This window comes from Notamacropus eugenii, chromosome 4 (genome assembly GCF_028372415.1).
Source record: "Notamacropus eugenii isolate mMacEug1 chromosome 4, mMacEug1.pri_v2, whole genome shotgun sequence".
In the NCBI taxonomy this organism is placed as follows: Eukaryota; Metazoa; Chordata; class Mammalia; order Diprotodontia; family Macropodidae; genus Notamacropus; species Notamacropus eugenii.
The window spans coordinates 324810197-324836877 of NC_092875.1; the positions used below are offsets into that span (position 1 = coordinate 324810197).

A 26681-nucleotide genomic window follows, 5' to 3' on the forward strand; every position below is an offset into this window, starting at 1 on the left:
CCCAACCCCACCATCTTGCTGGATTCACAGAGGTTAGCACAAGGGAGCACACAGAAAATGCTTATGTAAGGAGATGCACCCAAGATAGCTACATGGCTGCACCCACTCCTTTCCCTGAACCATGAAAGGTATATCCAGATCAATGCCTCCCCTTACAAGCCAAAGGCTTTTTCTCAAAGGCAACAGACAAGTGGCCAGCCTTACAATTCACCATCAATAGTAAACTGCTCTTTCTCTTCCTTTCTTCAACTAAAAACTGCTTCCACCAGTCTATGCATCTGTTCCCCATGGTTCTGAGTAGGTTTCACCAATTACAGTGCTAACAGGTCCATTATATCATAGCCCTGTACTCAGAGAGTTGATAATGGATGGAAATGGGTGAATCAGTTAAACTAACCACTCCTAATGGGTGTGATTCCTCCTAGGTAATATAATACCTTAACTCAGTTATAAAGCTCTTTTCTCTGTAAGAAATTCCCTTAAAAAAAAAAAAAAAACAAAACCTCTTGAGCAATTTGTAATTGTCTCAGAGGTCAGCATAGAATCTTACAAACAGCAAGTGCTAAATAAGGATCTGTTGTGTTGAATTTGAGGTGTTTTTGATTTGAGGGGCTCCTTGGTTATACTATGACAGCAGCCCCCCATCCTTTGTCTTGGTGTAAGGACAGTCTGGGTGACAACATTGTCTCACTGAAAAGAGCTTTTTAAAAAAGATGTTGTAACCAGACTCTCACAGGAAAAGGGTTGAGTAGATCCAGCTTGCCTCTGGAGTCTTCCATCAAACAAAGTCTGTGGAGTTAAGCCACTTATGACCACACAGCTGTAATCCTTGTTTGTAGTGGCCACTCTGGTGCAGGCCCTCATCGCCTCATGCCTGACCTATTGTACTGGTCTTCAGGTTGGTCCTTCTGCCTCAAATCACTTCCCTCTCCAGTTCATCTTTCACAAACCTGTCAAAATGATCTTCCTAAAGTGTTCACTCAATAAACTCCAGTGGCCCCCATTACCTCTAGGATCAAATATAAAAACCTTTTGGGCTTCGAAGACCCTTTTCAACCTGGACATTTTCTACCTTCCAGGCTTATCACACTTTACTCTCCTCCATATGTTATTTGCTCCAGTGACACAGGCCTCCATTGCTATTCCTCAAACATGACACTCCATCTCTCAACTCCATGCCATCTTTCTAGCTGTCCCCTAGGCCTGGAATGCTCCATCTCTTCATCTCTACCTCCTGGCTTTCTTGGCTTCTGTCAAATCTCAGAATCCTACCCTCTTTTCCCAAGAAGATTTTTCCCATCCCTACCAGTATTACTGCCTTCCCTCTGAGATTATCTCCAATTTGTTCTGTGTGTATGTATGTGTGTGTGTGGTGTATGTATGCATGTATATACATACATATATGTGGTATGGTACATGTGTATATGTATACACATACATGTATGTATACACACAGAGGCAGTATTGCATATACATATATCTACTTATACATACACACATTTTTACATTATTTCCTCAGTTAGAATGTGAGCTTCTTTTGTCCAGGGACTATTTTTTACTTTCATTGTAAATTCAGTTTATAGTATAAAGCTTAGCCTATAGTAAACACTTACTACATGCTTGTTAACTTGACAGTTCTAATAAATATTTACAGAGCTGAGTTCTGAGCCCTCTTCTCTTGGATCTCTTTGGATCTCTCCAAATATTTCAGTCAGTCAATTGGCATGTATTTGGGTCTTACTGGGTGTTCAGCAAGGACTAGCACCTCTGGTAGGAGGGTGTGCTGAGCCCTTTTCAGGACTGCTCACCCACCTTTGGTGTCCACTTGTCCACCAACTCTCACTTGTGGCTCCAAGAAGCTGTAGCATGTGCAGTGGACATACTCGTTCTACAGATAAGCTAAACCATGTTAAGGGTAACCAACAGGCTTAAACCCATTGGTGAGTCAGGGGGATGTCTACCCCAAGCACGTGAAGACTTCCCCTGACAGAATGGGGCTGATGAGAACAATTTGTTTTAATGACCACGAAAGTGACTGAAGCAGGCTCTGTGGAAAGTTTGCAGCTTGGTCAGACATCCAAGTTATCCGCTGCCATCCCATCACCAGTAAGCCTGTCTCTTGTCCTGCCACTGGACTTCAGTAACTCTGGAAGACAAAGTGAGGTTGATGACTTTGTGCAGCTCTGTCTCACTTCAGTCCAATTTATGCATGAGTTGAGACATCACCGATGATGTCAATGGTCCTCTTCAAAAACAGAGGACAAGCAACAACACTAGGGAGCACCTGCCAAAGCAGAGCAGTATGCTAAGACTTATTTATAGGGACAAAGAAGTATCAAACAGTGTTTCTGGCCTCACCGCAGCAAACACGCATCAACTCCCACAATGGTAAAGGCAGAAGAGCCTTTATAGGCCACTGCTTCTGTCCTTTCCCTCTCCCAGGCCCTAATAAATGGGAAAGCTAAGTCCCAGCAGGATAAAGGAAAACAAGATAGTGAGACAGCCATTCTGGGCAATAGTATAAGAGACATCACAAGGCACCAAGTACGTGATTTCCCCACATGATTTGGTGGAGGTAGAGATTGGCAAAAGATCAATGAAGTCCAAATCAGAGTTCTTCTTCTTCTCTTGTACTTGTACCATGTGTGATAATGAAATAGGGCCTTGGGAAAAATATCTTTTCATATGACTAGGAGTAGATGGTGCTATTTTTCTTGGAGTGGGAGGGGAGTATGTGCAAAAGCACAAACTCAGGAATGAGAATCCTATGGTGGGGAGGTATAGCAGGTAGCATCCCCTGCTAAAATAGAATAATAACTGAAATTTATATTACTAGCAAAAGATTTCTCATATTTTATCCCAGTTGTTTCTTATAATAGCTCTGTAAGTTGGATGCTATTGGCATTATTATCACCTCCATTTTGCAGATGGGGACACTGATATTTACAGAGGTTAAGTAACTTCCCCTGGCCCATGAAAGTCGTAAAGATAAGAGGTAAGAACCAAACCTAGATGTCTCCTGACCCCAAGCCCGGCATGGTTTCCACCTTATTTGCCTCTAGCTTCCTTCTAGAAGAGTTAAAGAATACACACTAAAATGGTTGCCAACCCTTTGCTTCCCAGAGTACCAGTTTCACAGCAATAGTTTAGTAGGGAGTTTACAAACTTATAGTATTTTAATAATGTTTTTAATCTCCTTTAGTACTTAACATTAGACAGAGCAAGTACCAATAAATGCTTGTTAAATGACTGAGTCAGGATCAAGTAACATAAGAAATGCCTTAGAAATTATGGGGAGATCATTGATTATATCAATCATATCTAGTGAAAAATATCTTGGCTGATTTTCAGTGAACCTGTCAAATAATTTGCAAATGGTGCTGGATTTCTTTTTATTGACAAGCCAGAATCAAGGATGCTGCTTGTTCAGACACAGGAATTATAGAATCATAAAACATCAGAGATGGCAGGAACCTTAGAGATAATCTAGCTACAGAAAAGGAAAACTGAAACCCGAAAGCTGAAATGATTTGTCCAAAGTTGCCAGTGCACAAGTTTTGGAATTCGCAGCTCATTTATTTTACTCAAGTTCAGTAGTGCTTTTTGCAGACATTAGCTGATTTATCCACCAGGTGGCATTGACAACCACTATCTTGATCAGGAACTGGGTTTTTGCCCCATACTCACCGTTTGTTTGCCCATTACCTAGAGAGTAAAATTGCTATGAGTTTCATGCTTTCTGCCGTTCTCAGAGAGACAGTGACCTTCTAACCCTTAGCTCTGCCTAGGGTGGCAGCAAGTCATTTTCAAGAGTTGTGTGGATTTGTTGTCCTATTTAATCTAACTCAGGTCTTAATCCCTGTCCACTGGAGAATTCCACCTTTTTTATTCCTTTAGTATTTTTCACTGTGCTTTAGGGGCATAACCTTGGCAGAATGGAATTGAGATTTCACAGGGGCATGAGTATGCGTGGATATTTATTGTTAGCATAGAAGTCATACGCAAACAGTATGAAATGACAAGAAGACAACATATAATAAAATATTTAGATACCTACCAAATACTTCCTGATGCTCTCCTGAACCCTAGAAGTTTCTCCTTCACCCTCCATTCAATGAAATGTCCTTGGTGATTGTAGCGACTGAGCTACTCTCCTTAACAAGTTATCTTTTTTGTTTTTGTTTTTTCTGAGGGTTAGCATTTGATATACTTACTCTAAGATCTTCAGGATTTGACTAAATGTGGTTTGTACACAGATTTTCATAGTGTGTTCCATGGAGAGCGATTGAAAATATACCATATCAAACAGTGGTCTTTGCATTAGACAATTATATAGCTTGTCTCTTGGACTGCTTAGTTCTTCTCTCATTCCTTGGACTTCCTCCTCTTCTGTTGGAATACAAAGTAACACTTGAAAGTTTTTTGTGAAGCAAAATAAAATGTCTTCTTTGCATGACCATCAGTGGAAATGTATCAGGTCCATCTTAATGACTTTCTCCTGTACAAACACCCCCTCCCATCAGATAATCAGGAGTTCACTGTGTACCTGCCTACGTTAGGCATTAAGGTGTCACTTTGACAAAAATAAATATGGAATCATCTTTGCCTTGAGGAAATGTACATGAATGTACACTCTAGCTGAGGAAAAGAGACAGGCTGAAAGTTTACCTCTTGATCCCAAAGTGGCAAGACAGGACACCAGGACATGTGTATCTGCTGCTGACCCCTGAAGAAAATAATAATGATGAAATATTTCTTCAGGAGATACCAGCAAATTCCTCATTTGTATTTGTATTTTCTTTTAGGTAATAATTTTCCTGAAATCTCAGGTTAGAATTGAAAATAAGTTTTGCATCAAGGGGTTTTGTAAGGAAAAAAATTTTCAATAAATCAAAAAAACATTTCTTGGTGTCAGCTCTGTCCTCAGTCTAATATCAGGTACTATGGGAAATATACAAGAGAATTATAAAAATACTGTTCCTGCCTCTCACAAGTTTGCAGTCTTTCTGTTGAATAAGTATTATGAACTTGGTACTCTGGGAAGTGAAGGGTTGGCATGCATTTAGAATATATATATATATTCCACCTAATCCTTCTACAAGCAAGGATTAGGAATAGAAGCAAGCTATAAGTGAAATGTATATGCAGTGGATTTTGGTCAATAAATCAAAAGCCTCACTTGACCCTCTCCATCCCTTCAAACTATCATCCCATATTGCTCCCTCCCCTTGCTCCCTCCATTTCCTGTACTCCTATTCACTTCTCATCCTTTTGCAAATTAGATTCTGACCAGTGCTACTATGAGGCTTAAATGAGATAAAGGATACAAAACCCTTTGCTAACCTATTATTATTAATCATAATAATAATTATTATTGTGAGTTGTCAGTCAGCAGGCTTCCAGTCTGGTGATAACTTCATTCCCTGAGTCTTCTGCTGCCCTTCTGCTGAACGGAAGCAATGTTGATAGAACAATGCAGGGGTGTGGTGGTAAAAATTTAACAACCAGGCTCTCCAAGAAAAAAATATATGCACAAATGTGATTTAGTCTAATCTGCCTTATTAACACTTTCTTAAGTCTAAAAAAATCAACAAAACAAAAAAAATCAAGCCCTGATTTGTAGCCTGCAGTCTTACAGGCCAGTTAGAGTTGGCTCCATCCATATGCTTCTGATCTGGTTGTTCAACTGAAGCTGCCCTCTCCAATGTTACCAGTGATCTCCCAAATGCCATATTTGATAGCCTTTTCTCAATTCTCATTCTTCTTGGCCTTCCTACAACAACCTCTCCATTCTAGGTTTTCATGACATCACTCTGTCCTAGTTCTCCTCCAACCTGTCTGGTTGCTCCTTCTCAGTCTCTATTGCTGAGTCTTCACCTGTAGAATGCTCCCCTAACTGTGGGTGTACCCACAGGCTCTGCTTGGGGCCTCTTTTCCTTCTCTATTCCCTCTCTGATGATTTCTTCAGTTACCGTGTATGTACTGTAGAGATAGTTATCTGTATTCATAGATACCCTATTTCTATGCACATGATACACAGCCCTCTAAATCCAGCCTTAGTTTCTCTTCTGAGCCCTAGGCCTGCATCACCATTTGGACATTTTGACCTGAATTTTCTGTAGGAATTTCTCAAAATCAACATATCCAAAACAGAATTCATTCTCTTTCCTCCAAAACCCACCACTCTTCTATATTTTCTTATTTACATTTAGGATACTACAATCGTTCCAAAAAATCTGGTTCCCAATTTCACAGCCATCCTCAGCTCCCCAATCTTTGTTACCCCACTTCCAATTAGTTGCTGAATCAAGTCAATAAGCATTTATTAAGTGCTTACTATTTGCCAAGAACTATGATTTTAGACCTCCTCAGCATCTCTCCTATCTATCCCCTTTTTTCTGCTCATATGGTTATAACCCTAGTTAAGATTTGTCATTTTTTATCTGTGTTATGTACCTATCTGTATATATAGTCTCTTAATTGGCATGCCTACCTTTAGTCTCTCCCCTCTCCAATTCATTCTTCCTACAGCTGACAGAATGATTTTCCTAATATCTGACCATGTAACTCTTCTGCTCAATAAACTCTAGTGGCTCCTTCTTACCCCGAGGATAAAATTCACATTCCTCTGACCTTTAATGTCCTTCACAACCTATCTAGAGAGAGACAGAATGGAGACAGGTTGTGAAGGATATTAAATGCAAGCAGAATGTGAATTTTACCTTAGAGGTAAACTAGAGTTTAACTCCCTTCATGCACTCCACAGTACAGTAAAAATGGCTTTTTTGCTGTTATTCACACATGACATTTCATCTGCTGTCTCTCCCTTAGCTCTGGATGCTTACCACATCTTCATTGCACTCCCTAGTTTTCTTTATAACTCAGCTCAAACATTACTATTTTGTTTTTGCCTTCATATTCCCATTCTCTAGCATATAGTAGGGACTTAATAGATGCTTTTAACAAATTGATTGATTATCCAAAACATGTGAAGCTGGGAGTTGCAGTGCTAGATTTGGAGTCAACAAAACAGGATTCTAATTCCAGCAGTGCCACATTCAAGCATGACCTTGGGCAAGTTACTTGATCTCTGGATTTTAGTTTCCTTGTTTGTAAAATAAAAGGTTTAGATTAGGTGACCTCTAAGATCTCTTTCAACTCTAAATCTAAGGTCCTATGATCCCATGAACTATGGTTCTATCATTATGGGTATTCTTTCCATAAGTATATGCCATGGCCCTTTTACCATGTTTAGTAAACTAACAGCTTAATGTCATTTTGGAAAAATGTTTCTAATGAAGAGTCATAGGGATCTATTGCTAGATCTGTGCTTTGTTAAAAAAATAAAATGCAACAACTACCAAATAAACCCATATATCAGTAATTTGGATAAAGGCATAAATGAAATGTTCCTCAAACTTGTCATTGACTCAGAACAAGGATAGATAGCTGGCAGCTAGGTGTCATGGGTTCAGCAAGACCTGAGTTCAAGTCTAGCTACTCAGACATTAACAAGCTGTGTAATCTTAAACAAGTTACTTAACCTCTATCTGCCTGTTTCCTCATCTGTAAAATGAGGATGATAATAGCACCAATCTCATAGGGGTGGTAGGAGGATAAAATGAGATAATATTTGGAAAGTATTTCACAAACTTTGCAGATGATGGTGATGATGATGATGGATGAATGATAGAACCAGGGTTCAATAAGTTCATGATAGGTTTTGCAGGGGTGGGGAACCTGCAATCTCGAGGCCATATCTGGCCCTGTAGGTGCTCAAGTGTGGCCCTTTGACTGAATCCAAACTTCACAGAACAAATTCTCTTAATAAAACGATTTTTCTGTAAAACTTGGACTCCGTCAAAAGGCTGCACCCAAAGACCTAGAAGGTCAGATGTGACCTCAAGGCTGCAGATTCCCTACACCTGGAGAGCATTTAGTTGAATCTAAGCAAATGAAATCTAATAGGGATAAATGTAAAATCTTATATTAATGCAGTCACATTCACAAGTATTAGAAAGGAGCATATGACTAAACAGCAATTTGAAAAAGATTTGGTTTTAGTGAACTGCGCTCTACATCAGTATCAATATTAATACAGATATACATATATGGCAGCTAGGTGACTCAATGGATAGAGTGACAGAAAGACTCATCTTCCTGAGCTCAAATCTGGCCTCAGACACTTACTAGCTGACCCTGGGCAAGTCACTTAACCCTGTTTGCCTCAATTTCCTCATTTGTACAATGAGCTGGAGAAGGAAATGGCAAGCCACTCCAGTATCTCTGCCAAGAAAACCCCAAATGGGATCACAAAGTGTTAGGAATGACTTAGTAATGCTTCAAGAGCAGCAATCACAACGTAAATCCATAGGGTATTACGATGGCCAGAAGAGCCAGGTTAGATGTTTGGCTGCATTCAGAGAGACATATGTCCAGGACTAAGGAGATGATAATCGAGAACTCAACTCCAGCGTTATATTGAGTTTGGTCATCCCATTTGAGGAAAGCTATTGATGACTTGGAATACAACTAAGGTAGGGCAATCAAAATGGAGGAGGATCTTGCCATGCCTGGATCAATTGAAGAATCTGAGGACATTTAGTCTGCAGAGAAAAGATTTACAGAAGACATTATAGATGTCTTTCAGTATTGAAGGGTTGACATAATTTTGTTCTGTTTGACCTCAGTCAACAAAATTAGAAGTGATAGGTAGAAGGTACAGAAATGCAAATTTAGATGTGATATGGGGGAATAACCTTCCTAACAATTAGCTGTTAGAGTGGGCAGTAGGAGAATTGGTGGAAGAAGCAAGAACTATCAAAACCTGGAAATATACATATGTATATGCACACACATATACACACATATCTTGAGCCACTGAAATGAGTTGATGATGGAATGTATTGTGCTATGCAGGTCCCTGCAGACATGGCTGTGAATCTGGAACACTTGGGCAAATGTCTGTCTTTGTAACATCCTGAGTAAACTCACCAGGCAGAGAAAAAGGAAGAGAGAAGAAGGAGGTTCCATCCTGGGAAGGACAAGAAGAGATTCAGCAGCTTTTGCTGCCTCAGAGTCCTGGAGATATTCTATCCCACTGGCAAAACTGAAGAGAAATTGATGTTTCCAGCCCCTGATGAAATGAACAGAGCGTAATGACAGGTAAGGCGCACTGGTCCCATATATCCCTGTGGAGTGTTATGGCAGATCAGAGGATAGATGAGCTTACAGGAGGCATGAAATGCCAACCAATGTAAAGATAGGTATGCAAACTAGGTACTGGGAGGCCTGAGAAGATGATAGATTGAAGCTGTGTGTTGATTAGTTTCTGCCCACAATGTGTGCCAAAGCTGAGACTCAGAAGATTTACCTTTAAATGCGTTTAGCATCCTGTGCCTGACAGGACAGTATGATATCTTTATGTGTGTAGCCCCTGTGATTAAAAGGAGTTCAGAATATCAAATCATAAGGTTGTTATTCCCTATGGACTTCCTTGAGAAGATGAGAGTGGACATCATTGTTCTACTCTGCAGATAGATAAGCTGAGTCAGAAAGAGGTAAGACAACTCACCCACATTCCCTTTATTAATAAAGAACAGAGTTGGAAAGGATGCTTTCTTCTCTTTGCTTCAATGCTTCCCATCAATGAAGTCTTAAGTTTTCAGTTTTGTGAGAAGATTTTCAGTAGCCCAGAATGATTGTTTGTAATGGCTCTTGAAAGGAAGGAAGTTGCTACAGATCCCTTAGTCATGACGAAAAGACTGGCCCAAAGGAGCCAATAGCAAGAATCTTCCTAGGCTGGCGGTAGCTTGCAGATACAAAATCTCCAGCAGAGGTAGTGGTTCAGAACTGGAAGAATCAGGAAGAATCACGCAGGTCAGAGATCTGGTTCATACAAATTCGCTCAGTTGGAAGGGTCACCAGGGTAACCTAGGTCTACACAGTCAGGTTTCAGCATCTCAGATGGAGATGGAAGGAGAATCAGGAAGGACAGCAGCTGTGAGCAAAGCCACAGAAAGCAAGTCCTGATTCTAGGGACACCTGTCTCTGTGCCCCTGCATGGGTTCCCTTGTATGTGGAATTCTCTCTCACCCCACCTAGCCCTCTTCCTTCAGACCAACTGGTTCCTTCAGCCCTACTACCAACTTCTACAAGAAGCCTTTCCTGATGCTCTCCTCCCCAGGTCTTAAGATTTTCCTTTGCCAAATTAACTTGAATTTACTTTGTATGTATCCTGTATATACTTATTTACATGTTGTCTTCTCTTATAGTCTCAAAGCTTCTTGAGAACATAGTTTCATCTTTGCTTTTATATCTGCAGCACCCAGCTATTGCTGGGCAATGAATAGATGCTGAGTAAATATTTCTTGATAGAGTGACTAATTGATAGGGAAGATACTCTTTGGTCTCTTCTTTCCATTCTTTTCCTTGCTATGTCAAAGGTGTGGGCTAAAGTCCATGTGTATGGGTCTGCAGAAAGAGAGTCAGTTTGCTCCTGGTTAAGACAGGTTCTAGGTCTTCTGAAAAATTCTTACAGTGAGATTTTGGCTTCAAATTGCAGACAAAGCTAGGAGAAGACCAACCAATCAATATGTAAACATTTATTAAGGGCATACTATGTATTAGGCACTGTGCTAAACGTTGGGGATGGAAAAAGGCGAAAGACAGTCCCTGCCCTCATGGAGCTTATACTCTAATGGCAGATGCTAGTATTGATGTAAAAACTAGGGTCGCAACAATTGACTATCTAGTGGCCAGCCTTCTGGGAATGAACCTTTCTACACTTGACTAGGCTAGTCCTAGGCCAGCAAACAGTCTAACCCTGGGACTTTGCTTAAAACATTTAAGCTTTGTAGCATCTGCCAATGCTGGTTCTTGACAGGCATAGCCTTTGAGGATCCAGTGCCACCCATCAGGTCACAATAAGGCTTCAGAAGACCTTTGGTAGGAGAATAAATGTGAAAGAAAGAAAAATCTTTCTGTCAACAGAAGATTTGGGATGAAGGTAATCTCTCTTACTCAGGAATGCTGAGTACATTTGAGGATCTTGGTAGCAATTAAGCCCATTGAGGATCCTGATAATTCTTTAAATTCTTCTAGCTTTATTGTGATTTCACTTTGCTCACTTTTTATTTGGTTGATTTCATTTTTTGCCCTCTTCTTTCTCATTCAGGTTGACCAACGATTTACCAGTTTTGTTCATCTATTGAAACTACTTTTAACTTTATCGGTTCTTTTGAAAAAAATATCCAATTTCTCCTCTAATTTTCAAGCTTCCTCTTTTGTACTTATTTTTGTTTTGTACTTTTTTTGTACTTATTTTGAATTTGTTTCTAGTTAATACTTATATGGCATTTTAAGTCTTGGAAAGTGCCTCACATAAGCCCACGCCGTCAGAGAAATGATGACATGACCTGCACTTCACTTTGTTTAGAGTGAGGGAGGGCTGTGCAGGTCCCCAGCCTCACTTCTCCTCCACAGCCATCTGAATCCATATTATATGTATATATACATACATATACATTAATACGACAACAACATTATTTATACATTATTTATTTATTTTTAAATCTTTATTTAAAGTTGGCAAAGTACTCTAAACATACTAATTCGTTTGATCCTCACAAAAGCCCTATTATTGTCTTCATTTTATAGAAGAGGAAATTGAGGCAGGCAGAAGCTAAGTGATTTGCCCAGTGTCATATAACTATTAAATGTCTGAAGTAGATTTTGAATTCTCCCTTTCCTGATTCCAAGTCTGGCATTCTATCTGTTTATTTGTTCACTTTCTAATTTTAAAAAATGCATATTCAGCTCTTTGATCAGCTCTTTTTAAAAATTTTGTCAGTGTATAGTTTTAGGGATATATTCTTTCCTCTGAGCACTGTGTTAGCTGTATCCCTGAAATTTCGGTATGTGTCCCATCATCCTCACTGTCTCGCAAAATAGTTAATTGTCTCATTTGTTCTTTGACCCACTTGTTATTTAGTATTTCATTATTTAGCCTTCATTTAGGTCTTTTTTGTTTGTGTTTTTTGAATTGTTTACTATTTTCATTGTATTAAGGTCTTTAAATGATGTGTTTTCTATTTCTGCCTTTCTATATTTTTTTGCTAATTCTGTGTGACCTAACACATGGTCTGTTTTTAGAAAATGTCATGTGGTGCTGATACACGCACATGCACACAAACACGCACAAACACATACTCTGGTGCTCCCATTCAGAAGGAAGCATGAATATTTTAGCTAAAAATTCTCTAAAAATTTGTTTAATTTACATCTTGAAGAAAAACACGTGACCAGCATGGTCCACAGGGTCATGAAGAGTCAGATATGACTAAATAATTGAACAACAACTGCGTGCTAAGCACTGTGCTCAGTGCTGATACAAATATTATCTCTTTTTATCCTCATGATAACCCTGTGGGATAGATATCCATCTTATAGTTGAAAAACCTGAAACAAGCAGAGGTAAATGACTTGTTAGGGTCACATAACTAGTAAGTGTCAGAGATCATATTTGAACTTGAATCTCCTGATTCCAGGTCCAGCCCTCTATCCACTGTACAACCAGCTGCAAGAGCTAAAAGACGTTTCTTTAAGCTTCTTGTGATTTTTTTTTTTTTGCATTTTAGTCAATTCTTAAATGAATTTAGATGTTATATAGCATAGGGCATATCTGATATTAGTACATTGTCAATTGTATAATATAAATTTTATCTGTGTTAATGAAATTCCTACTTTTTGGCTTCATCTGATCCATAGTAAGTTTTGTTCCAGTCTCTCATTTTGATTTTATGCATGTTTTTGCTTTGTAGCTTTTCTTGTTTTTCTTTTTTTTTTTGGTAACTAATAGATTGTGAGTTTTTAAAAAATATCTAATCTGTTGCTCTTTAATTTTATTGGATTCTTTAATTTATTCACATTTGCTGTTATAAGATTTAGGTTTATGTTTTCCTCAATTTGTGTCTCAAATTATTTTTTAAAAATTCTGACTGTATTTTCTTCTTCTTTTAAGTCATTACTTTGTCCTTATGATAAGTTCTGCTTAATCTACTTTGGTGTAACCCTATTAGCATAGGTTCTTTCCCACCTGGCCCTTTCCTGTTTGTCAACTTTTCCCCTACTTTTAGAGTTTAACGTAATTTATTCATTTCTATTACTCAATTTAATTTCCTCTTCTTTTTTCCCTTTTCCCACATTTGTTAAGTACCTAGTTCAAAATCCTCCTCTCTTTTCTTCTGTAACTTCTTTTGTTAGGTTTTTTTTCTTTTTCAGTAACTTTTTCTAGGGATTTGTTTACCTTGCTCTACTCTGTCTCCGTCTAGAGCTTTTTTCTTTGATTTATTGTCTTTATCCTCATTTATTCCTTCTTTAATTTCTTTATGCTCCTTCTAGAATGAAAGATTCTGAAGTACCAAGTTTTGAACTCCCCCTTCTAACCAATTTCTGTCAGTCTTTGTACATCTTTTCCCATTGTTCCTTGTTTCCTATTACATCTCACTCTTAGAAACATCAACTAATGAGGAAAATGATGAGAACAGAAGTATTGCCCCATGGTAGAAATTAGCCTTTGTCCCAAATTATGTGGTACAGCTCTCCCTGCCCTCCCTGTGATCATTCTCTTTCCCATTTGATCCCATCTCTAGGTCCATGTCCCCCCATCCTTCTGCATGCCAGTTGCTGCCAGAAGCTGTCCTGTCCTGAGGCAGCATGTTTTCCTTAGAGATACTACACTCTTTTGGAGATGGTGGTCTTCAAGTGCACCCTCTCCTTCCTCCCTACTATGTTAGATTCATTAAGATCCCTATGTTCCATTACACACATGCATGTGCATGCATATACATGCATGTATATATCTCATGTGTGTTTGTATGTATATATATATACATGTATGTTCATATGTATGTGTGTATCTTTCCCATATAGGTTGAACCTTCACCTTCAAGTTGTCCCTGATTCAATTTTCTCTCTTGCCACCTGTCCCTTTGTTCTGTAACTCTTCACCCTACTCAAAGATTATAGGAGCAATCTTTTTTGTTGTTCACTCATGGACTTGAGTCCATCATACATTCACCCCTGTTCCCTACTTCCTCCCAGTCACTTACACAATCTCCCATTCTGTAATTTTATCCCACAAAATACATTGATTTACCTGTAGGGGGTTATGGGATTTAGTCATGGTCTTTCAGGCTTCCTCCTCTACTAACTTCAATTTCTTTAAACTAGGCTTTTATCTTTATCCCTTTGTATATATATTTAAGTCTCTTAGTGGTCCCTCTTTTTATTTTAAAACTCCCATGTCAGCCTTTCTCTCAAAAAAAAGTCTAGAAATGGTGTGAGTTATTTCATTATTTACTCTGTCCTTGGTTTTAATATATTTATACATTTACCTTTTCCGTGTTTCTGTTTTTTGGGGTGTTTACAAATCAAATATAGTGCTATTTTATTCAGGAATACCTCAAATGCCCCTTTTCTAAAGACCAGTCATATTTTTAAGTTGATTACGCCTAGTTTTTCAGATGGCTATTTTGGGCTGCAACTTCGATTACTTTGCTTTTCAGAATATATTATTCCTTTCCCTTCTTCACTTTCTGGTGGGCACAGTCTAGGCCTTTATTCTTCAGATTTGCTTTACGTTGAAAGTCTTTCTCCTGTCTCCATGCAGAATTTGTTGATGTCATTGGAATTGTTCAATTTAACCACCATGCATCTAAGAGTCTGAAGCATAGTTTGCTTATTTGTTTTTTTCCTTTCTACAGGCCATCTGGGGATGCTTTTGATTGATGCTTTGTTTTCTGAATTCAGAAGTTCTGGGTAGTTTTCTTCTATTATTTCCTTCATGATAGTGTTCAAGTTTTGATTTGTCATGTTCTTCTGGGAGATCTATGGTTCTTAAGTTGTCTTTGCTCATCCTATCTTCTAGGTCAATTGCTTTTGTTTGTGTGTGAGTGTGTGTGTGAGTGTGTGTCTGTCTATTTTAGCATTATTGCCTTTGGCTTCTCTTCTGCTAGATTGTTCTTCTCTTTGGCATATTTGTATTACAAATATGATATTCTCTCTCTTCTTTGGAAAGGCTTTCTATACATTCAAATTTGTTTACTTTTCTGGTTGGGGTTTTTTTTGTTTGTTTTGCTACTATAATTTCTGGTATTTGTTCTCTTCTAATTTGTTCTCTTATGTTTTCATTTGTCTTTTGAACCATTCTGGGACATCTTGTTCTCTGCAGAATTTTGTGTGTCATCAGGCATTGGTTCAATTTCTTTTCTTTTGTAATATTTATTTAGAGAATTTTGTCATCTTTTTAAGGTTTTAGTGATTACTCTTCCTTCCAATTTAGTATTCTCTCTGTTGATTTATCTATTCTAGGTTTTAAATTGAGTTTTCTTCCTCTTGAAGTTTTTGGTGGTTTAAGCTTTTTTCCTTATATTATCCTGCTACTTTCTGACTTCTCTCTCCTTAATAATGGGCTTACCCGAAGAGGAAACTGCAAAACTACTTAGGCCACAATGAGGAATTTACTTTAGACTGATCCAAGTCCCTGCACTAAATGCCTTCTGGGTACCAGGATTGATAGAGAAGAATTTAGATAGGGTGCATTAAGAATATTTGAAGAGGGAGAGAACATTTTCACTTGGGGCATCAGGAAATGGTTGAATGAGGGAGCAATATGAGAACTGAACTCTGAAGGAAATTCTTTTGTTTCTTCCCTCTTAGTTGGGGTTTCTTTTGGGGGAGACCATATCAAGAAGCTTCTTATGTTCTCTTAGCCTACAGTGAATCAGGGCAGGAGAAATACATGGTGGTCAGTCGATTTAGAAGTGACACCTGAAAGTGTATTAAAATCAGTGGAAAATGTGTAAGGCAAATGGAAATTCCCTGGGCTTGGTAACTTAAAAACTTAAAAAAATATTTTGCAGGGTTGAGTCACTCTGTCATTTTCTTTGGAGTCTCACCACAGCACTATTCCAGTGACTGGGGATACTGTTTTTCTAGGACAGTGGTTTTCCTACATGATTTTTTGAACTCTCCTGCTCCTTCGCTCCTCTCATCCCATCATAGAATCAAAGAATCCTAGGACTCCTGCTTCCCATAAGATGCTAGTGGTCTAACTAGCCCGTAGCAGAGCAAGGTGATTTTCAAGAAAGTGACACTGATTCATTTTATTTCCTTCTTTAAACACACATAATGACAAAAGGACCTGTTTTTACTTATTAAAGAGTATCATAAAATTCTAAAATTCCATCCCCCCCCCCCAACCAAATGCATCTTTTGTTTGGTTGTTTCAATCATGACTGACCTTGTGACTCAATTTAGGGTTTTCTTGGCAAAGATACTGGAGTAGTTTGCCATTTCCTTCTCCAGCTCATTTTGTAGATGAGGAAATTGATGCCAACAGGGTAAGTGACTTCCCCAGTCATACAGCTAATAAATATCTGAGGCTGGATTTGAACTCAAGTCCTCCTGACTCTAAACCCAGCACTCTATCCACTTTACCACCTAGCTGTCCCTAACTACATCTTAATGCCCTCTAATTTAAAAAAAAATTAAAAAATTAAAAAGAAAATTGCCAAGCCTTATAGGTACGCTGTGCTCTGATTTTATAAAGACTATAAGTTCCTTGAGACCAGGACTTCTTTATTGGGGCTTTCTGTTCTCAGTATCTGGCACTGTGCTTGAACAGTGCTTCAACTGCTTGTTGAGTTGAATCCCAAAGTTAGGGCCCTGGAAGATGTGGTAGATAAGGAATTGGTACATCTATTTTCTAATTCTGCTTCTGGTACAAACTAGCCTTTTGGCTTCTGATCTGACACTTAATTTCTTTGGGCCTCAGTTTTCCATGGGGTGGCCACATGATGGGGTGATCAAAATACTTGCCCAACTCTCCTCATGGGATTTTGTAGGAATTCAGTGACAATTTAGTTGAAAGTACTTTGAAAAGCAAAACATAATCAATAAAATAGAATAATTATTATTTCATCAAGGTTTGAGAGGATGTTAGATCTACCTCTTTCTCTTCTTACTTCTGGCATAGGATATTAGTAGCTCCCTGGGGTGTATGGAGGTGTTTCAGGAGGATTAGCACCACTGGTATGAGGATTTGCTGAGTTCTCATCAGGAGTGCTTATCTATCATTAGTGTCCACCTGTCACCCAACTCTCACCTGTGGCTCCAAGAAGCTGTAGCATGCACGGAGGTCACAACCCAGTAATCCCCTCTCTGCAGGTGGGCTATACCAGGTTGAGGGTAACCAACAGCCCTCAAACTGGTTTGTGAGTTTGGCAAATGTCTACCTCAAACATGTGAAGACTTCCCCTGGCAGAATGGGCGAATGAGAGAGCAATTTGTTCCAGTGGCCATGAAGGTGGCTAAAATAGGTACTGTGGAGTGCTTAAAGTTTGGTCCGATGCCAAGGTCATCCCCGACAATCACCAGCTGTCTTGATTTTTGTCTTGTCACTGGACTTGGATGACTCTGGAAAAGAATCAGGCTGATGACTTTATGCAACTCTTCCTCACTTAAATCCAATTTGTATGCAAGTCAAGATATCACCCCATGATATCATTGGTTCTCTTTAAAAACCAAAGACAAACAATAATTAGTGGTTCCCAGAGAAGTCTCATTGTAATTTTACAGGTCCTGGGATCATACATTCAGAGGCAGAATGGACCTCAAGGGTCATAGGATCTTAGGATCATAAGATCATAGATTTAGAGCTGGAAGAGGCCTTAGAAGTCATCTAGTTCTATCCCCTCATCTTAGCAGAGCAAACTGAGACCTGATGGACTTAAGCGAATCATCCAGGTTCACTTGGAGAATAAGCAGCTGTGGCCAGGATTCATATTTACATCTCTTAAATCCAAACCCAACACTCTTCCCACTGAACCTCCTTGCAAGATGCTATATAGAGCAGACAGCGGTTTGTAGCAGGGAGGACCCAAAACATACATTGTCACAGCTTGACAATGTTCAGGTGGATGTTTAATGACTTTTAATTTTTCATGATTCCTCTGATAAAAATTGTATCCAACTCAAAACAAATACATTTGTATTTTCCATCTCCTTAATTAGGTTCTAATTTGGGGGTTCTTATTAGCTTAAAATCATCTCACTAAAATGGTCCTTGGATGATAAAAATGTGAAAGCCACAATCAATCTGAAGAAAAATCTAACTATTTAATTATGCTGATTGGAACACTAGAGACCACTGGCAAAATGATCATCTCAGAATAAGCTTGATTTTTGTAATTTGCTTTTTAAAAGATTTGGATGCATATTTATCATTTTCAATTCTATGCTGCCATTCTCCTTGAATCTCTGAACTGGTGCCTTAGTGCTTAGCAGTGGCAAATTACATGTCTGTCAGGGGCCCTGGGGACTCCTACTGACCCCAGCTTGGTACTGTATGGCTGGCCCAAAGTAGATTGTGAATGAATGAGGTGTCCTCAAGAAAGCAGCACTGATTTGTTTAAACAGCTCATTTCTTTGTTTAAAAAAAATTGCTGCAACACATGCTTATCCAGCAACTTGCTAGGAATTCATGAAATATTAGAATTTTATAGCTGTAAGGGACCTTAGATATGATCTCCTGGAGTCCGTCCTTTGATTTGAAAATAAGGGAGTTGTTTTTGGTGTTTCCTTCTCGCTTATAACTAATCAGTTGCCAAGTCCTGTTCCTTCTACTTCAGGATATCTTTCATATTCTTTCCCCTCCTTTCTATTCCAACTGCTTCTATCCTATTTCAGATTCTCATTATCACTGCCTAAATGACTTCAATAGCCTTCTTTTTAAATTAAAAAATACAGACATTTTTCTCTATCTCCCACTTTCTCGTCCTTGTCTCTCATTGAGAAAGTAAAAAACAAAAACAAAACATTTCTTTAAAAATATCTGCAGTCAAGCAAAACAAATCTCTATATTGGCTATATCCAAAAACTCAGATTTTATTCTGCATGCACCATCTCTCTGTCAGGAAGGGGGTGGTCAAGGAAGGGGAAAGAGAATTAATTAAGCACCTATTATGTGCAGATGCTATGCTAAGTGCTTTACAAATAGTAGTTCCTTTTGGTAAGCAGGAACTCGGGTCTTCCTGACTCCAGCTCCAGCACTCTGTTTCTCCACTGTGAGTTTTCTGTTCCTCATTATTGATGTGTTCTGCCCTTCCAGGTTCAAATACAACTCTCATTTATAGAGAAAAGAGAACAAAGCAGGAGTAGAGTACATCTTAGATGTTCCAACAACTGTAAGAACAGATCATTCTTTGCACCTGAAATAAGGAATTGTCACATTTTTTAAAATCTTTCTCTTTTTTTCTTTTAAAAACCCTTTTTATTGTCCTTAATAAAGCTTTTTTTTGGTTGTCACCAGACTCTGAAACCATTCTGAGTTTTAGTTCTCTTAATTCTCTTATAGAACCATGACCCTCTTTTAAAGAAAATAATACATTTTATTTGAAATTCCATTACTATAATTCAAGCATGTAAATAAGAATAAAAGAAAATACAAAAAAGTCATAAAAATTGATTGCAAATAACTGTGCACCTTAACTATATGATTCTATTATTTACAGATCATTATAAGAAACAAATGAGGTATATTCTTAATTTCAGCAAAATCATAATAAGGTTGCTGTCCTTTTGGAGCTTGAAAGTTATTCCTGTTTTTATGGTACTCTTTCATAAGATGTTGCCATAGTGTGTGCATTATTTTTAAATTGTGGCTCTGCTTTCAATCATTTTGTATCACTTCAGATATTTTCTGATATGTCTTGGAATTCTTTGCATTTGTCATTTTTAATGGTGAGATAATTTTCCCCATAGTTCGCTTCCATTTTTATTTATTTGTTTGTTTGCTAGGGCTGCTAGAGATTTTTTTTCATAGGTGAGTCTTTTTCTTTTCCTTTCTTATCAGTGTCCCTGAAACTGGGATAGCTCAGGCATAGGGCCTCAACTTTTGATATTTTTACTGAAAAATTTCATGTTGCATTCCAAAAAAAATTAAACCAGCAGTGTATTAGTAAACCACTTTGCCCATATTCATGTTAACAATGAATTTTTTAATCTTTTGCAAATTTTAGTAATTTGAAGCCATGTCACATTTTTGTATCACGTTAAGTTGGAAGAAATTATAAGAGAGCACCTAGTCCAATGCCTTCATTTTGTGGATGAAAAAACTGAAATCCAGAAATGGGAAGTGATTTACCCAAGGTCATATAATGGTTAGCTGTTGTTGTTCAGTCACGTCTGACTCTTTGTGACCCCATTTGGGATTTTCTTGCAAAGGTGCTGTAGTGGTTGGCCATTTCTTTCTCCAGCTCATTTTACAGATGAGGAAACTGAGACTCAAAGGGTTAAGTGACTTACCTAGGGTCACAATTAATAAGTGTCTGAGGCTAAATTTGAATTCAAGTCTTTCTAACTCTAGGCCTGGTGACTGATCCACTGCATTACCTAGGTGCCCTAGTTAAGGCACTGTAAATAGAATTAGAAAAACCTTGGATGGCTAATCCCCAATCCAGCTGTGTTTTCTTTATACTATACCAGGATGTTAACAAAATGGATCACTGATGGGATGAGAGCAGACATTCTGGACTGGGCTGAGTGAAATTACTTGCCATCTATCTTGTAGTTCTAAAATAATCATAGGGCTTCCAGAAGTCATCCTGGACATGAGATAAAAGACCAGGCTACAGCTTGTAGACATCAAACCTGCTCTCATCCATTAATCTCTTACCATTGCTAATGTATCATTTATAGCCATCAAGGCTACCTTGATTTCCAATTTGGCTTTGTGGCATTGATTTAAATTGATTTTTCGCAAACTGAAAACTTTACCCAATTTTTTCTCTTTATTCCCTAAAGAGAGATGGAGAAAAGAAGAAAATGAGGGATATCTCCATATCCTTTTAAAAGTCTTTTCAATGACCAGAAATGTAATAATACTTATAATCATAGGTAACATTTATATAGCATCTACTATGTGCCAGGCACTGTGCTTAGCACTCTACAATTATGATCTCATTTGTTCCTCCAAAATCTCTGGGAGGTAAGTGCTATTATTGTCCTCATTTTATAGATGAGGAAACTGAAGAAAACGGAGGTTCAGTGACTTGCCCAGATCACACAGCAAAGTGTCTGAGGCCAGATTTGAACCCAGGAACTCAGGTCTTCCTGATACTGATGCTGTCAGAGGTTTGAGATCCAGGTCTGGTGCTCTGTTCACTGAGCTCCTAACACCCATATTAGAAATGCACTACAATGGGTACAGAACCACTTTAGGTATTCTTGGTGAGCCAATTCACTGGTCTGTGCCTCAGTTTCCTCAGTGTAAAATAAGGATGTTAGACTAAATGATGGCTAAGATTTCTTCCAGCACTGATATTTTAAGTGTGTGGTTTATTGGTAAGCTGTTATGTGCTGGGTGCTAACAAAAATAGTATAATACAATGATTGTTGTTTCTGAGGAGTTTTATCATCTGACTGGAGAAATAAGAAAAGAAGATATGGAAAGACAATAGAGGATGTGTGGTTTTTTGGCGGGGGAGGCGTACATATGTTTTGCTTCTTTCAGTGATCAGCGATCAGTGGCTTTCTGCCTGTGCTTCAGGCTGGCCATACCTACAAACCCTTGGAAGACGATTGTGCCCAGGGATGTTCTGGTAAACGTTTAGTAATCAGGTCTCTGAAAAAAAATTGTGCCCAGGACACATTTCTAAGTTTAATTTGGGTTATTAACATTTTCTCTATCCCTTTCTCAAGTTTAGACAGTCAACAAAAAAATAAGTCAAGTTCTGATTTCTAGTGTTTCTGAGGTATGAATACTCACACTGAAAATTTAACAATGGCTATCTTTAGCCGTTTCAGGTTGGCTTCTCCAAACCCTTCTGTACCCTAAAAATTTACACCAAAGGAAGAGCTGACAAGCAAGGATCATTTTGGGGGACGGGGTTGGAGGGTGGAAGTGGCCTGAGTTGTGCCTATTATGAAATTTGAGAAGCAGGAACAAGAACAGGGTGAATACTGCTGGATCATGTATGGTCCATCTATGGTCTTGCCATATCCTTTTGAGACTGCTCCTCTCATACCTGCTGGTGTAAAGTCAATGTCCCATGCTCTTTGAAGTTGTGAGTGCAGGAGTTATGATGGAGAACACCATGGAGGGTGCAATGCAATCAAGGACTATAGAGCTCAACCATTCAGACTCTCTGATGGGCTGATCCCTCCTTCTACCTCGAGCCACGAAGGAGCGGGATGTTGGAATCTAAGCACCTTAATGGTGTCTCTTTAAGATCTTGGCTTTCCTTTGGAAAGCATCTATGAAGATTTGGGGAGGTTTTAAATCACTTTTGGCTTCTGGCTTGGTTTCCTAACAAAAAGCATGTTATGAGATCTAGGAGGAGGAGCCAGATAGTTTTGAAATATATTTTGTTCTTATTCCTTTTGTTTCTACAATTATGAGCAAAGAACTGTATGCAGCTATGCCATACTGGTGTGATCTCCAATGTATCACGCTTGTACGCAAGAGTTTTTCATAGTGAATGGGGTTAGAAGGTTCATAAATGTCAAGTTGACTAAATCCACGCCCTCCCCCCACACACTAATGAGATGAATTTGTCACCTACAAAAGGGATGGGGTTAAGGTATAGAGGTAGAAACTTGCTGAGACCCAAATTCTTTTTTATTGTGTATCCTCCTGTTGTTAGTTGAAAGGCACAATCACTCAGGGGAACATGTGCCTATGAGTCCCTGGCCTACAGCAAAGAATGTCCTGCATTTGAATAGCAATACCCCCTAGTGGTTGAATAAGGATACAAGGCAATTTATGCTAAGTATCATGTAATTGAAACAAACCCTAAATACCTAAACTGTCAGTGGCCCTAGGCCGTTCTACAGGTTTGTCCTTTGTTCTCAAAGAGGACCAATGACCTCAAGAAGGTTGTGTCTTGACTTGTAAGTGAATTGGATTATAGTGAGGCAGGGCTGTGCAAAATCACCAGCCTCACTCTCTCCTCCAGAGCCATATGGGTTCAGTGACAAGATGAGGATGACTGGAGATGGAGTCAGGAAGACTCATCTGGCCTCAGACACTTATTAATTGTATGGTCCTGAGTAAGTCACTTCACCCTGTTTGCCTCAGTTTCCTCATTTGTAAAAGTGAGCTGGAGAAGAAGATGGAAAATCACTCCAATATCTTTGCAAAGAAAACCATAAAGAGGGTCTTGAAGAGTTAGTATCTATTGAGAAACAGATAAGCAACCACAAATACCTGTTACATCACAGGTCTGGGCCAAATGTCTGAATTAAACAACAATGATGACTAGCATTTACATAACACTTTAAGGTTTTCAGAATGCTTTACATAGTTTTTTCAAAAGCACCTATAAGAGATTTTGTTGCCCAGGACAGTCAGGAAGAGTTATGTAGTGGATAGAACAGTAGGTTTTTGGTTCTATGACTGTGACCTCAGTCAGGACACTTAGATTTGAGTCTCAGCTCTGATGTGTTGTGTGTTCCAAAGTCAGTCACATGACTTTTTTGAGCTGTTCCTTTCTCAACAATAAAATAAATCCAGTAATACTTACTAGACTTACCTCACATGGGGAGCTGTGAAAAATGTGCTTTGTACTGCTGAAAGAGCTATAAAAATATAGGTTGTTATTCTCCAAGGAGACTGGATTTGGGTTGGGTGTTGAAGAATGGGTGGTACCCATGTAGGTGGGAAGAAAGGGAGGGAGGGACTTTTTATCTGTGTTCTGTTTGTACTGAAAACTGTCCTCCCTAAAGGGACTCCCATACATTTCCCAGAATTGAGCATTTTTGACTCTGTTTTGTTTGGAACTTCCTTTGATTTGGGAGGAGGAGGCGGGGAACAAAGGAGGAGGCGGGCTGCCCTTGAGCTGCTGACTTACTTGGACTTACTTTTCTGAGTCTGCCATCTTTTTCTCTGTCCCATCCCCAGGTCATTTTTTCCTTCTCAGAGTTCACTGTAGCTCTTTCCACTTTAAGCCAAAGGAGGGGAAAGGACCCAAATAATAACAAAACCCATAAAATCTAAATCAGAACCTGCTCTTCATTTGGAAATATTTACAATCGTGAAAACACTCATCAGGGTAGAAGTTCATAATCTTTTTTTGTGTCATGGACCCCTTTGGCAGTCAGATGAAACCTAAGGACCCCTTCTCGGAATAATATATTCAATACATAAAATCAATTACATTGAAATATTCCAATTATTTGTATTATTTAAAAATATTCTTTAAAAACCCACAAATTAATAGACCTAAAGTTAAGAACTCTTTCTTTTGGGTAACAAGGCAATAAGAAGTAAGGGTGTTTTTTAAAGGTGAGTCATTATAAGAGGAAAGTAAGAGAGTCCCGGACAGTTTAAGATACCCAATTTAGCCTGTTGTTCAGCTGTGTCTGAATGTTCATGATCCCATGGATCGTAGCACACCAGTCCCTTCTATCTTTCACTACCTCCTTAAACCTGTCTGCGGTCAGATTTGAACTCAGGAAAATGAGTCTTCCTGACTTCAGGCCTGATTCTCTATACACTTTACTACCACTTAGCTGCTCCCAATGTAGCCCACTGGGGGCCAAAATCTCTGATGTTAAGCCTGATGCATTGTTATAAAGTATTGTCTTTGAGGTTAGCACTAAATCATAGGTACTCACTAAGTAGGTGACTGAGATCCTGGATTGCTGTCTTAATCTGGAAGAGTAATCACTTCCTTCTCCTCAGCAGAGAGACAGAGACCAGAGTGGGGCGCAAGCTTGGTTATTCCACTTTGTTGGTTTTCTTTGTAATAGGGTAGGTTCAGTGGGAAGGAAGGGTGTGTCAGGAAATGGTGATGGGGCAAAACCCAAAAAATATCTAACACTTTAAAGAAAAGAGTTATAAAGGAGGATAAAATTTAAAAATATTATATAGTGAGTGAGAGAAAAAACTGATAACGCCAACATTTTCTACATTTATATCAGCTCAGTGTGGCAAATATTTATTTAGCACCTACAATGTGCCTGGCCTTGTGCTAGGCCTGTACAAAATATAGTCCCTGCTCTCAAGATACATGTAGTCCTTGTGGAGAAAAAGCATTCATACATGAGGTATGCAGTAATCCTGAGTCGGCCACCTTAGATCAGTAATTTAACCAGTCTGAGGCTGGCATCACCTACGAGGGTGCTTTGCAAACCTTAGACTCTAAGACCCCTTAATAAAAGGATTTGTTCTGTGAAGCTTGGATTCAATCAAAGGGTTCCCCATCCCTGTCTTGAGCCTCATTATCTAAATGTGTATTTGCATCAGTATTTCCTGGACTTCTCTAAACCTCAGTTTCCTTATTTACCAGACAGGAAAGAGGTGCTCTACCTGTTCATAGAAGATGTAAAAATCTGTGCTAAGTCCGTGTTTAGCTCAGTCAGGCACAAAGTAGGTGCTTAATAAATGTTGATTGATTGATTGAAAGAGCCTTGAAAAGAAAGACGATGTGTACAAATGAGAAGGGTGTCTATGTATGAAAATATCTACTGACATCTCTAGGGTCATCTAGGTTCTACCCTGGATAGAGCGCTATGTCTGGATTCGGGAAGATCCATCTTCCTGAGTTCAAATCAGGCCTCAGCCTCTTACTAGCTGTGTGACTCTGGGCAAGTCACTTACCCTCTTGCCATCAGTTTCCTCAACTGTAAAATGAGCAGGAGAACGAAGTGACAAAACATTCCACTATCTTTGCCAAGAAAACCCCAAATGGGGTGACAAAGAGTCAGAAATACCTGAACAACAACAAAATTGACATCTGTAGTGATAGAGACATAAGCTTAATTCATAACTGCATAGGGCTTTAAGGCTTTTGCAGAACATTCCTCAAAACTACCCTATAAGGTAGGCAAGGTCAGTATAATTATCCCAGTTTTTTTCTAGATAAGGAAACAGAGTCCTAGAGAGGTTTAAGAGGCGTGCTCAGGCTTACACAGCTAGTCAACATCAGAATCTACCTGATTCCAAGGCCAGTGCTCTTTCCATTTGCTCCAGATCATACACATATATTATACACACGCACAACTCACTGGCATAATGGCTAAAATGCTAAACTTGGAATCAGGAAGACTTTAGTCCTAATCTATCCTCAGACAGTCATTAGCTGGGTGACCCTGGGTAACTCACTTAGCTGCTTTTAGCCTTTGTTTACTGATCTGTAAAATGGGGATAATAATAGCACCTCCTTCACAAGGTTGCTATTGTAAGGACAAAATGAGTCAATATGCGTAAGATATTCTTCAAACCTTAACGCTCTATACAGATTTTAGCTATTATTTTAGTTCTTTATTTCAAAAGATCCATTATTTATCAGAAAGGATTAACCCTCATGGATGCAGGCTATACCCCTAAGAAGACATAGGTCTTAGAGGATAGACTGTCTCTAGGAATTGTGATTATCACCACTGATCACCTGGTGACTGATATGACTGATATGCTGGCAATGAGATCCATTGGTTGGGCCTTACCCCCAAGTCAAGCCTTTATCCTAAGCCTTTCTAATTTAATTAAACCTATGAGAGTTTGAATTTCACTCTGCTCACATAGGGAAGGGAATACACATTTATTAAGTGCCTATTAAATGCCAGGTAAAATGTTAATTGCAGTAAAGATTGAGTCTCATTGAGTCTCACTACAACCC

General features: G+C 38.8%; 1 protein-coding gene across 5 annotated transcripts in view; it reads left to right on the forward strand.

Annotated features, from left to right (window-relative positions):
- The window catches only part of ZBTB7C (zinc finger and BTB domain containing 7C), a 505030-nt gene that overhangs the window by 98433 nt on the left and 379916 nt on the right, over positions 1 to 26681 (forward strand). For 4 of the 5 annotated variants that reach the window (XM_072605169.1, XM_072605168.1, XM_072605166.1 and 1 more), the window contains one exon: positions 8920 to 9165. The gene's annotated coding sequence lies outside the window, so the exon portion shown is untranslated. Of the gene's footprint in view, positions 1 to 2927; positions 2996 to 8919; positions 9166 to 26681 lie in introns of all 5 variants that reach the window. The other variant, XM_072605167.1, reaches the window with a different exon arrangement.